At 28.3% G+C, this 9,093-nt stretch overlaps 2 long non-coding RNA genes across 2 annotated transcripts in view; one reads left to right on the forward strand and one right to left on the reverse strand.

The window, feature by feature from the left end:
- Positions 1 to 4,285, forward strand: part of LOC102678654 — a 5,180-nt gene extending 895 nt beyond the window's left edge. The window contains exon 2 of the long non-coding RNA XR_422737.2: positions 4,218 to 4,285. This is a non-coding gene — a long non-coding RNA (uncharacterized LOC102678654). The remainder of the gene's footprint in view (positions 1 to 4,217) is intronic.
- Positions 1 to 4,586, reverse strand: part of LOC116186537 — a 7,066-nt gene extending 2,480 nt beyond the window's left edge. Inside the window, exon 1 of the long non-coding RNA XR_004151547.1 lies at positions 4,310 to 4,586. This is a non-coding gene — a long non-coding RNA (uncharacterized LOC116186537). The remainder of the gene's footprint in view (positions 1 to 4,309) is intronic.
- Between the last annotated feature and the right edge of the window lie 4,507 nt (positions 4,587 to 9,093).

Below are 9,093 nucleotides of genomic sequence, written 5' to 3' on the forward strand. Positions count from 1 at the left end.
AGCTGGAAGAGCGCGCATGATCGCTCTATAACAGTGGTACTCACTGAACTACACATTCTTTCGATCTTTTTTTCAACGTGTCGATCAAATTCTTAAAACTACTTATATCTGCGATCAAAAGAAAACTTCAAAATTTTGTCTTGAAAATCGTGTGTTAATTTTGAATAACAGTGAAAATATAATTATCTATAAAATGCACGCACAATGTGCGTTAATAATAATTAGTAATAATCACTTTTTATATTTGAAAATTATAGTGTCATTAAGATTAGCAAAGAAATACATGTCACATGTGGATATTTCTATGTGCTCGATGAGCCACTGTTCATAACGATGTCTATAGCCTACTCTCTATAAGCTACATACATATTGCGACGAGACCGATGGCTCTTTGACATCTATCATTTACATATATTTATAACGCGAAATACAAACTTCAACTTTAAATACGTAATAAATAATTGAATGAGATTTGATTAAATCTCAATGATTAAATAAAATGATTAAATAATTTGATTAAATATATAAAGATGTTAAATTTAAATATATACATATTCAAAATGCTTGAATTTATAATTAAAAATAAATCTAAAGTATAAAAAATAGATACATTTATTGAAATTATATATTGAAAAATATGTAAACTATATATTTCAGTTAACTATATATTTTGTTTCTTTGAATTTCTTATCTAACGAAGAACATTATCCTGAGATATTTGAAGCATTCAATGAACTTGAACTACATTAAACCAACATAATGAATTAATTATATATAAAAGAATAATAGTCATAATTTCCAGGATGAATACTTCGCCTTTATAAACAAGTACATTTATATGCGAATTCAATACGTGCGAAATATGATTGTATTGCATCTATTTGAAATTGTTATATTAATTTGAACACAAATCAGTAAACATAATCGTAAACACGCACTCATAATTTCAATATGCTTTCATACTAATAAATATAGCTGCATCATAACCGTACCGTTAAGCAAGAACTTTCATATTATTTTTCCTTCGATGGTCATCATCTTTTTAATAAAATTTATCTGTGACTTCTTATGATTTTGCAACTTTGTTTTCTTTTTATCTTCATATCTTATGTGTATCGAAAAAAGTTATAATCACAAGAAATCTTCTTTCTACTTGGAAATAAAAGTTAATAAAAAATTTTAATAATAAAAATCGATGATTTTAATCTAAATTTTTCGCGTTTTCTATTGTGATGTAATAAATATTTTTTTCGTGCTATCGAACTAAAATAGTAATCTTAAACTAATTTTAATTTAATGATGAAATGTAATTCGAAAATAAATTGGAAATCTAATAAATAAATCTAATAATCAAATTTAATTATAAATTTAATATTTATAATTATAATATATATATATAATACACATATAATGAATTTATTAATACACAAAATAATTCATAATTATATTAATTTAATTATAATAATATTAATTTTTATCGAATTATTTTTCATAAAATATTTTGAAAATTCTATCAACACAAAGAAAAAACGAATATTCAGTGTCATTGAAAAGAGAAAATACCTACATAACATATCTACATATGTCATTAAGTTTATCTGGCGATTACGTAAGAATAGGCCGGGAAGTACATATAATACTTACACATATGCGAATGCATAAATATGAGTAGTCACATTCAGTTAAGAAATTAATTCAAAAAAATTTGTCATAAATCTTGTTGTCTTTTCCTTCAATTTTACTTGTTTTTCTTCTTCTTTCTATCTTTATTAAAATATTGTCTTTAAAGTTAAGTTTTTGTAAGTTTCTTTTTTATTGTTTTATCTTAACTTCCATTTTCAAAAATTAAATTTATATATAATGCATTATTGTATAAAAGTTAATATTTTTTAAGAATAAAAACAAGTTTAAAGATGATAACAATTAATTTATAAGCAATAAGTAAAAATTTTGATAATTGAAAACGTAATATTCATTATATATAAAAATTTAAATTTCATTTCTATTTCAAAAAATAGATAAATAACAACATTCAATACATTGTATAAATATTTTCAGTCTAAAATATTTGAAACGGAAAAAGATAATTATCTTTAAAAATTCTAACATATAAATACCAAATAATGTATAAAAAGTTATTAATAATATAAGTGAATAATTAACGTGTGTACAAAACCAGCACTGATATCTATCTTAGTTAAAAATAATTGCAGTTTGAAAAAAATCTTGTTGCGAAGATTTCTATTACAAATAAAGCAGAAACGTAAATTCTTTCTTATGATGAAATGCGAACGATATTTAAGAATTGGCTTTTATCAGATATTTAAGAAATAGGTATTTTTAATGGAATTGCTGCAGTAATGGCAAGATTAACGAACCTGCCGAACATTAATATCAGCTTGAAAGTTTGTCGAATGGAAGATGGAAAACTGAAAAGTAGAATAATTATGGGGAATAGACAGAGAGTAATTCATTCTCATCGGTTATTAAAAAACTTATTAAAAAGAGAGACTGAGAGCAATGCTGTTGTATGATTCGAAGACCGCTACTGCCCTCTAAAATTAACGATGATCCATCGCGTAAATCCACTAGGGCGAAAGTCCGCTTCCTCTAGAAGGGTCCGTATAGTATACTGTGCTTCCGTGTAGCAGTCAATTTGTTTCGAACGCATTTTATGCCTGAATCGATATATCGATATATTTCGAAGAACACATGATTTCTCTATGATTCATGTCTTATGAATAATATTTATTTTATCGTCAAACCAATTCGATATCGGGAAAGAATTTTATAACTTCTTTGATAATTTCTGTGAATTTTTCCGCGATCGATAATATAATACCGCATCTTTTTACTTTGTGAAATCATGTGTAAGTTAGGTTAGGTGGCTCTGTGTGGTTCAATACATAAAACTTGAGTTGTGACTTTATATTATAATACTTTTAACTGTAATTCCATGTATGTTGAATTGTGAAAAGATATAGAAATTGATGTATGTACGTTTTTTTTATAATTCTTTAGCAAATTCGAAGACAGTTGTTCATAGTAATAAATTATGATAGAACAATGTGAAAAACAAAAGAGAAAAACAAATGTTTTTAGCACTTATGAGGCATCATTATATATATTAAATTATAATAACAATAATAAGAAAGATTTTTATTCTGATATTCTGATATATTTTCTCACAACGCGTTTATCACTTACCACATTTTTGACATATCAGTATTATTTGTTGTTACAGTTTCTTACAGATATCGATATATTTCAACTTTACTATAGTACAAATATTAATATTTGAACAATATTTAAACTAATCTCATTATGATATTTCTTTATTATATTATGTTATTCTAACATAACATTTTTTATCTATCATTTATCTATATTTATTATTTTAGATATCCCATAACAAAACATCAATCACTGTAATGAAATTAAATTATAAAACTTTCTTAGTGATTAATCCTATTTACGATTAACAAAGCACGGCAATAAGAGCATAATAAAATAGTAAATGAAAATAAAAGAAATGAATAATAGAAAATCGAATAAAATGGTGAGTAAAACGATGGATAAAATATCATTGTTTTTATAAGATAAGGAGTGCAATGTGCGACTAACTTATGTACTTACTTATGTATTCAGATATTTTACAGTAATTTATGATCGGATTCAAAGACAGAATTTTCATTTGAATAAGTTTAAAAAATTTACTTTGAAAAAAGATTAATATTATACGTGTGATTTTAAACTGATACAAATTTTGTGAATAAGAAATTAATTATAGCATTGCATTCTTTAGTTTATCCATATTTTGATTTTTCACTTAAGTATTTACTTTAATCTTTTTAATTCTATGAACAAAACGGGATATCTGAATGCGAGACAAAATGGAATACTTCGTAAAAATAAAAAAACAAGAACATTTACAATTTCTTTTAAATTTTCTATTTTGATTCTCCAAAAATAAAATAGAAAAGTAAAGAAAGACAGAAGATGGGGGAAAGTTTATTACATCTACTTTTTTTTTTCTTCTTATGAAGAAAAATTCAATATAATAATATAAAAATAATAATTCTTATAAGATTACAAATATAAAAGATTTGATATAATATGTTTAGTTTATCAAATACGGAAAAATTATATGTGTAAGATTTTTATTAACAAACTATACATTTTTGACATTTAATTTTTTTTATTTAATTCTTTCCTAGGTCAGCAGATTCGCGACGATTAAACTTATGCAGTGTGACGACCGAGCCGTTCGACCTACTTCGTAAAATAACGCGACGGTAGGCGTACTTACCGAAATGTAGGACAACAGTATTCACGCGCAGGAAGCAGCGCAATTATGGATACACGAGAGAACGCGAGCGACCGCGCACGCGTGATTCTAACCTCCGCAATTGTGCCTCCTGACACGACTCTACCGTTGTGGAAAAATACGGCCGCATCGTCGTCGCACATTCTAAACCAACTATTTGCATGTCTTGAAAATCTTCCGTTTCTTCAAATTTTCATTATTGAGCAAATGGATTTGCATATACTTTTACATTGGTATCTAATATTTATATTAATATTTATTGGATCGCACTTGTTCTAATTATTTTCTCTTTTTTTTTATTCGAATTTCAGATGAATATTTACTCATTATATTACGACCTCTTCTATTATTAAAGTTAATGTTAGAAGAATAATAATAACTCAAAAGTATGAAAATTTTTAAAACGTTATAAAATAAATTGTACAAAGAGAAAATACTGTAGCTAGCGAGTGGCGAGGAACGCGACCCTAATATTCAGCTCTGCGGAGATGAACGCTAAAGTTGATCTAGTAAATTTGCGCGTCCGTTTCATAGATGCGTTGGCCCAGTTTGTAGTGGCTATGAAAGCAAGGAGCACCACGATGAAAGTTAGAGAGAGGGCGTGATATCTGTGTCATCGCACAAGCGCCGTACTTCAGTTGAGTACGATTCACAGTGATGTTCTTGGCCCGTTTGAGGGCCGTGTATCCAAGAAATGTTTCATCAGAAATATATATTTTATTTATAATATTCGAATATTCTATTTTTCCCAATATTTTTTGTATCTTCATAAATCGAGACGAATCTAGTGAAGAAATAAAATAAAGTTCGCGACCTTGACAATATACGATAAATAATTTGCGCTGTTTCATATCGCCATTAATCAATATATAATCTAGCAATATTATATTTTATTATCTACAGTAGTGCTAGTAAACCAGATTGGATTAATAATTTGAGATTTTTCCAAAAGCAAAAAGGCTGTATTCAAAATTAAATTGAATGCTTTGAAAATTAGTAACGATGACGAGAATTGTATTCTTCCGTAATAGCTTTTGCTCAAAGAGAATTCGTTCGATGAATCTCTAGAAATCTCTTTCTGTGTGTCGATTCATCTGCTCGACCCTGCCACGATAATTCGTTCTCTAGTGGAGCGCTTACGTAAGAAAGCCGTACCTACCTACCAGCCCACCTCCTAGCTATTCAAGGGATCAAGGCAAACCGGTAGGCTGAACAGGCAGGCAGCCAGGCAGGCCAGAAGAAACGGGCAAGCAGAGAGCAACTAGAGAGGAGGTTGGCTGGCAGGCAGGCAAACTAGGATGCAGGTAGATAAGTAGGTAGGTGGGCACACGTGAACGCGCGTGCGCATACTCTCTGATAAACCTGCCAAACGGATAGAGTCTGCAACAACGGAAATATCTCTCCGCTCCTCCTCTGACGCCAGTATGCCCTCTTCTTTGCTATCTTTTTCGTTTCCTGCTCCACCTCCTATTGCCGGATTGAAGGTTATGCATTGTCAATCATATAACTTAGGCATTTGCTTTCATTTTCTCCTATTGATTTGTTTCACGAATTAGTTAATGCAAAATGGAATACGAATATATTTTTTTTCTCTCTTTCAACTCTTTATTGACAAATATTCATGAGATATATTGATTGTTTATTGAATAATTTATATATTGTAAAGAGATAGTAGAAGAATAAATAAAATATATAATATTCTTATGTAAAAAATTTGCTTTCTGATTCAAACGAAAAAATACCTTATTAATAAGAATGAATTCCGAGAATTAAAGTACTGTCATGAATTAAATATTCTTAGAATCCTAATGAAACTTGTATATTTTTTTAGACTTTTGCGATGCCAATACTAATATTACGAATACTATATTTAATTTTAAAACAACAATGACGTTTTCATCATAGTGACTATTTTATTTTTAAATTTATGCAACATTGTTATGATTCTAAAATTATTCATTGATAAATATAATTTTTGTACGATAGAAATTTCCATGTACTATCTACCAAGATAAATATCAAAAGAAAATTAATATAAAAATTTAACTCATATTTTTTACTAACTTCATATTTTTTTTTTTATATTTCTTTAAAATTTCTTTCTGGTAAAATAAATTAGTCAAATGATTATTTTTCAAATATATAAAATAAGAATTATGGTAAAAGAATACTAGAAACATAATTCCGACTTTAAAGAATTAAAAAATTCTAAGTGATGATCAAAGTCTATTTTTAATGAATATAGCTCATGATATTTGTTAATTTAGCACCATTCATATTTTTTTTCTCGGTTTTTGAAAAATCTATCTAATTGCGCCATTACTCATAGCACATATTACATAACGTCTTGATTTTAGAAGAATAACGTGCAATTCCAGTAAAGGAAATTAGAGACACATCTAATTGAAAGACTAAGTAAAAATCTATACCATCTTTAATAATTGAGATGCTACTAAGAATGGTATATTGAGAAATGCTATTTGAAAAATAATATGCTAACATAATAAAAATATTGTATGTGAATATTTACTTATCTTATATTATTTTATATTTACCTATCTTATATTATCTTATATCAAAAAAATATAGATAAATAATTCTTAAAAAATTAGTAAAGCAAATTATAAATGACGAGAGAGAGAAAAAAATTAAAATAAATAACAAAGGAAACAAATAATAGATTATTATAAAATTATATAAATTATAAAGATTATTATAAAATTTAATTTTATAGATTTATATGTACATATAAGTATACATAGATATATATTTATTGATATGAATAATGTATAAAAGCATTTATCATTTACATGTAAAAACGTAAGTATATATATTTTATAGATATACCATACCATACAGTAATGCACTTGCAATTAACTGGTCATAACCAGTTGCCTATTCAGACAGAAACAGTAACATAACCTATTTCGCCGTTTATTAGGAAAGTGCACCGGTTCGTTCCAGTCGAATGAATGAACCTGTAGATACGTATTATTTATCACTCTGCTCAAAGTAGTTACTATACTATACTATAGAACATTGCGAAGCAACTAATATATCGTGATGGTAGATAAAAGACCGTTTGTCGTACAATGGGAAATTTTTAACGGCGATAGTGAGTAAATTATTCCACTGCACAATCACAAAATCAAATTTCTCGACATTTATTATGAAACGAAAAAAGAAAATCTCTTCTAGTAGAAATAATATTGTTTAGATGCATTTGATTTCTTATGCATAATTTTCATAAAGACATCGTCAAATTTGATAAGAATAAATATTATTTGTATTTTTAGCATCGTATACATTTTTAATATAAATATTATTTGTTTCAGCATCATTATCGCAATATTCAATTGCTAAAATAAAAAACTTTATACATTTGCCATTATAATACATCTATTTTGCACATTATGTAGGAATGTATCGAAATAGCAAATTTATACGTATGAAGACTGGCGGTGGGACGTTGGCCAGTAATTGGGCCAGTAAAACGGGTCAATCGATTTTGTCGCGAAAAAGCTTGCGGTCCAAAAACCTATTTAGCTCGACGAGAGGAGGAGAGGGTTCACAATACACCGCAGTGACTCAGCTTGCTTCTTTGTATTCTTTTTTGATCGTTTGTCTTTGAATTCCATAATTGTTCATCATGCACAACTCATACGTTCATTGGTCATTGTACTTCCGTTTAATGTCCCCATGTTTGTTATAAGCTCTCGTAAAAAGGAACGCAAGCAGCTGACCTTGATAATAAATATAATATCTTTCATAGTTACTCGACAATCTAACAGTTACATGAGAAACAAAAATTAAGATAAATAGTAGTAAGCTATAACAATATGTATTTATTCATTAGTATTAATTCGTTATTAAATCACAGTATAGAAAACATATATATCGCATATTGTATAGTTGCTGGAGATATGAAATTATATCCTTATTTTATCTCTGATTTTATCTGTTGACAGCGATGATTGTAAAGAATGACAATTAATGAAAAATGAACAGAGATTTAAAGCCTAAACATATAAAGAAATTTATGTTCTTATTCTATCGGTATGAAATTACTCGTTTCACTGAATTCAAGATTTCATAGCTCGAGCACATATCAAATGAATAAAAGGAAAAATTAATATTTATAAATTTTGTAAATTTTGATCAAACTTGATGAATAAAAAAATGTAATGTATAATATCAATTTCTTACTGCACAAATATTGTACATCCATATTTTATTGAAATTCCAATTTTTTATATACAACAAATAATCCTTCACTTTTCTTCATCTTATACATATAAAAGTCACATTTACAATTCTATTCGATAGATTTATTAAAACATTACATCTTATTCTACATCATATTCTTGAATCCATATGTACATCATCGAATCTTTAAACCTGTCTTCCCGAAAACACTGAAAAAGCGGACATTTCTGCAATAAGCCATCAAATATACATCACACACGAACACGCACGTGTAACAAGGAAAGGAATAATGATTAAGAAAAACCAAAATGAGACATGACAAGTGGCGTGATTGCGTAATTTCCGGGAAGAAGTGATCGCAGCGAGCCGGGACCTCAAGCTCTTCTTGAAGGAGTAGAGTGGCGTTCGTCCTTGAGGCGCCCTTGGTACTGGCTGTGGAAGCTAAATCGGCCCGTGGAAAGCTGTCGAGTTTGGCGAGTGTAGGGCGTGGTCTAGCGAGGCACCCGGTGACCTCCTAGCCAGCTAGGCGGCCATCTTTGAGCATCGAGTCGTCCGGGCGT

The sequence above is a fragment of the Apis dorsata genome, unplaced genomic scaffold, assembly GCF_000469605.1.
Source record: "Apis dorsata unplaced genomic scaffold, Apis dorsata 1.3 scaffold_877, whole genome shotgun sequence".
NCBI classification, from domain to species: Eukaryota; Metazoa; Arthropoda; class Insecta; order Hymenoptera; family Apidae; genus Apis; species Apis dorsata.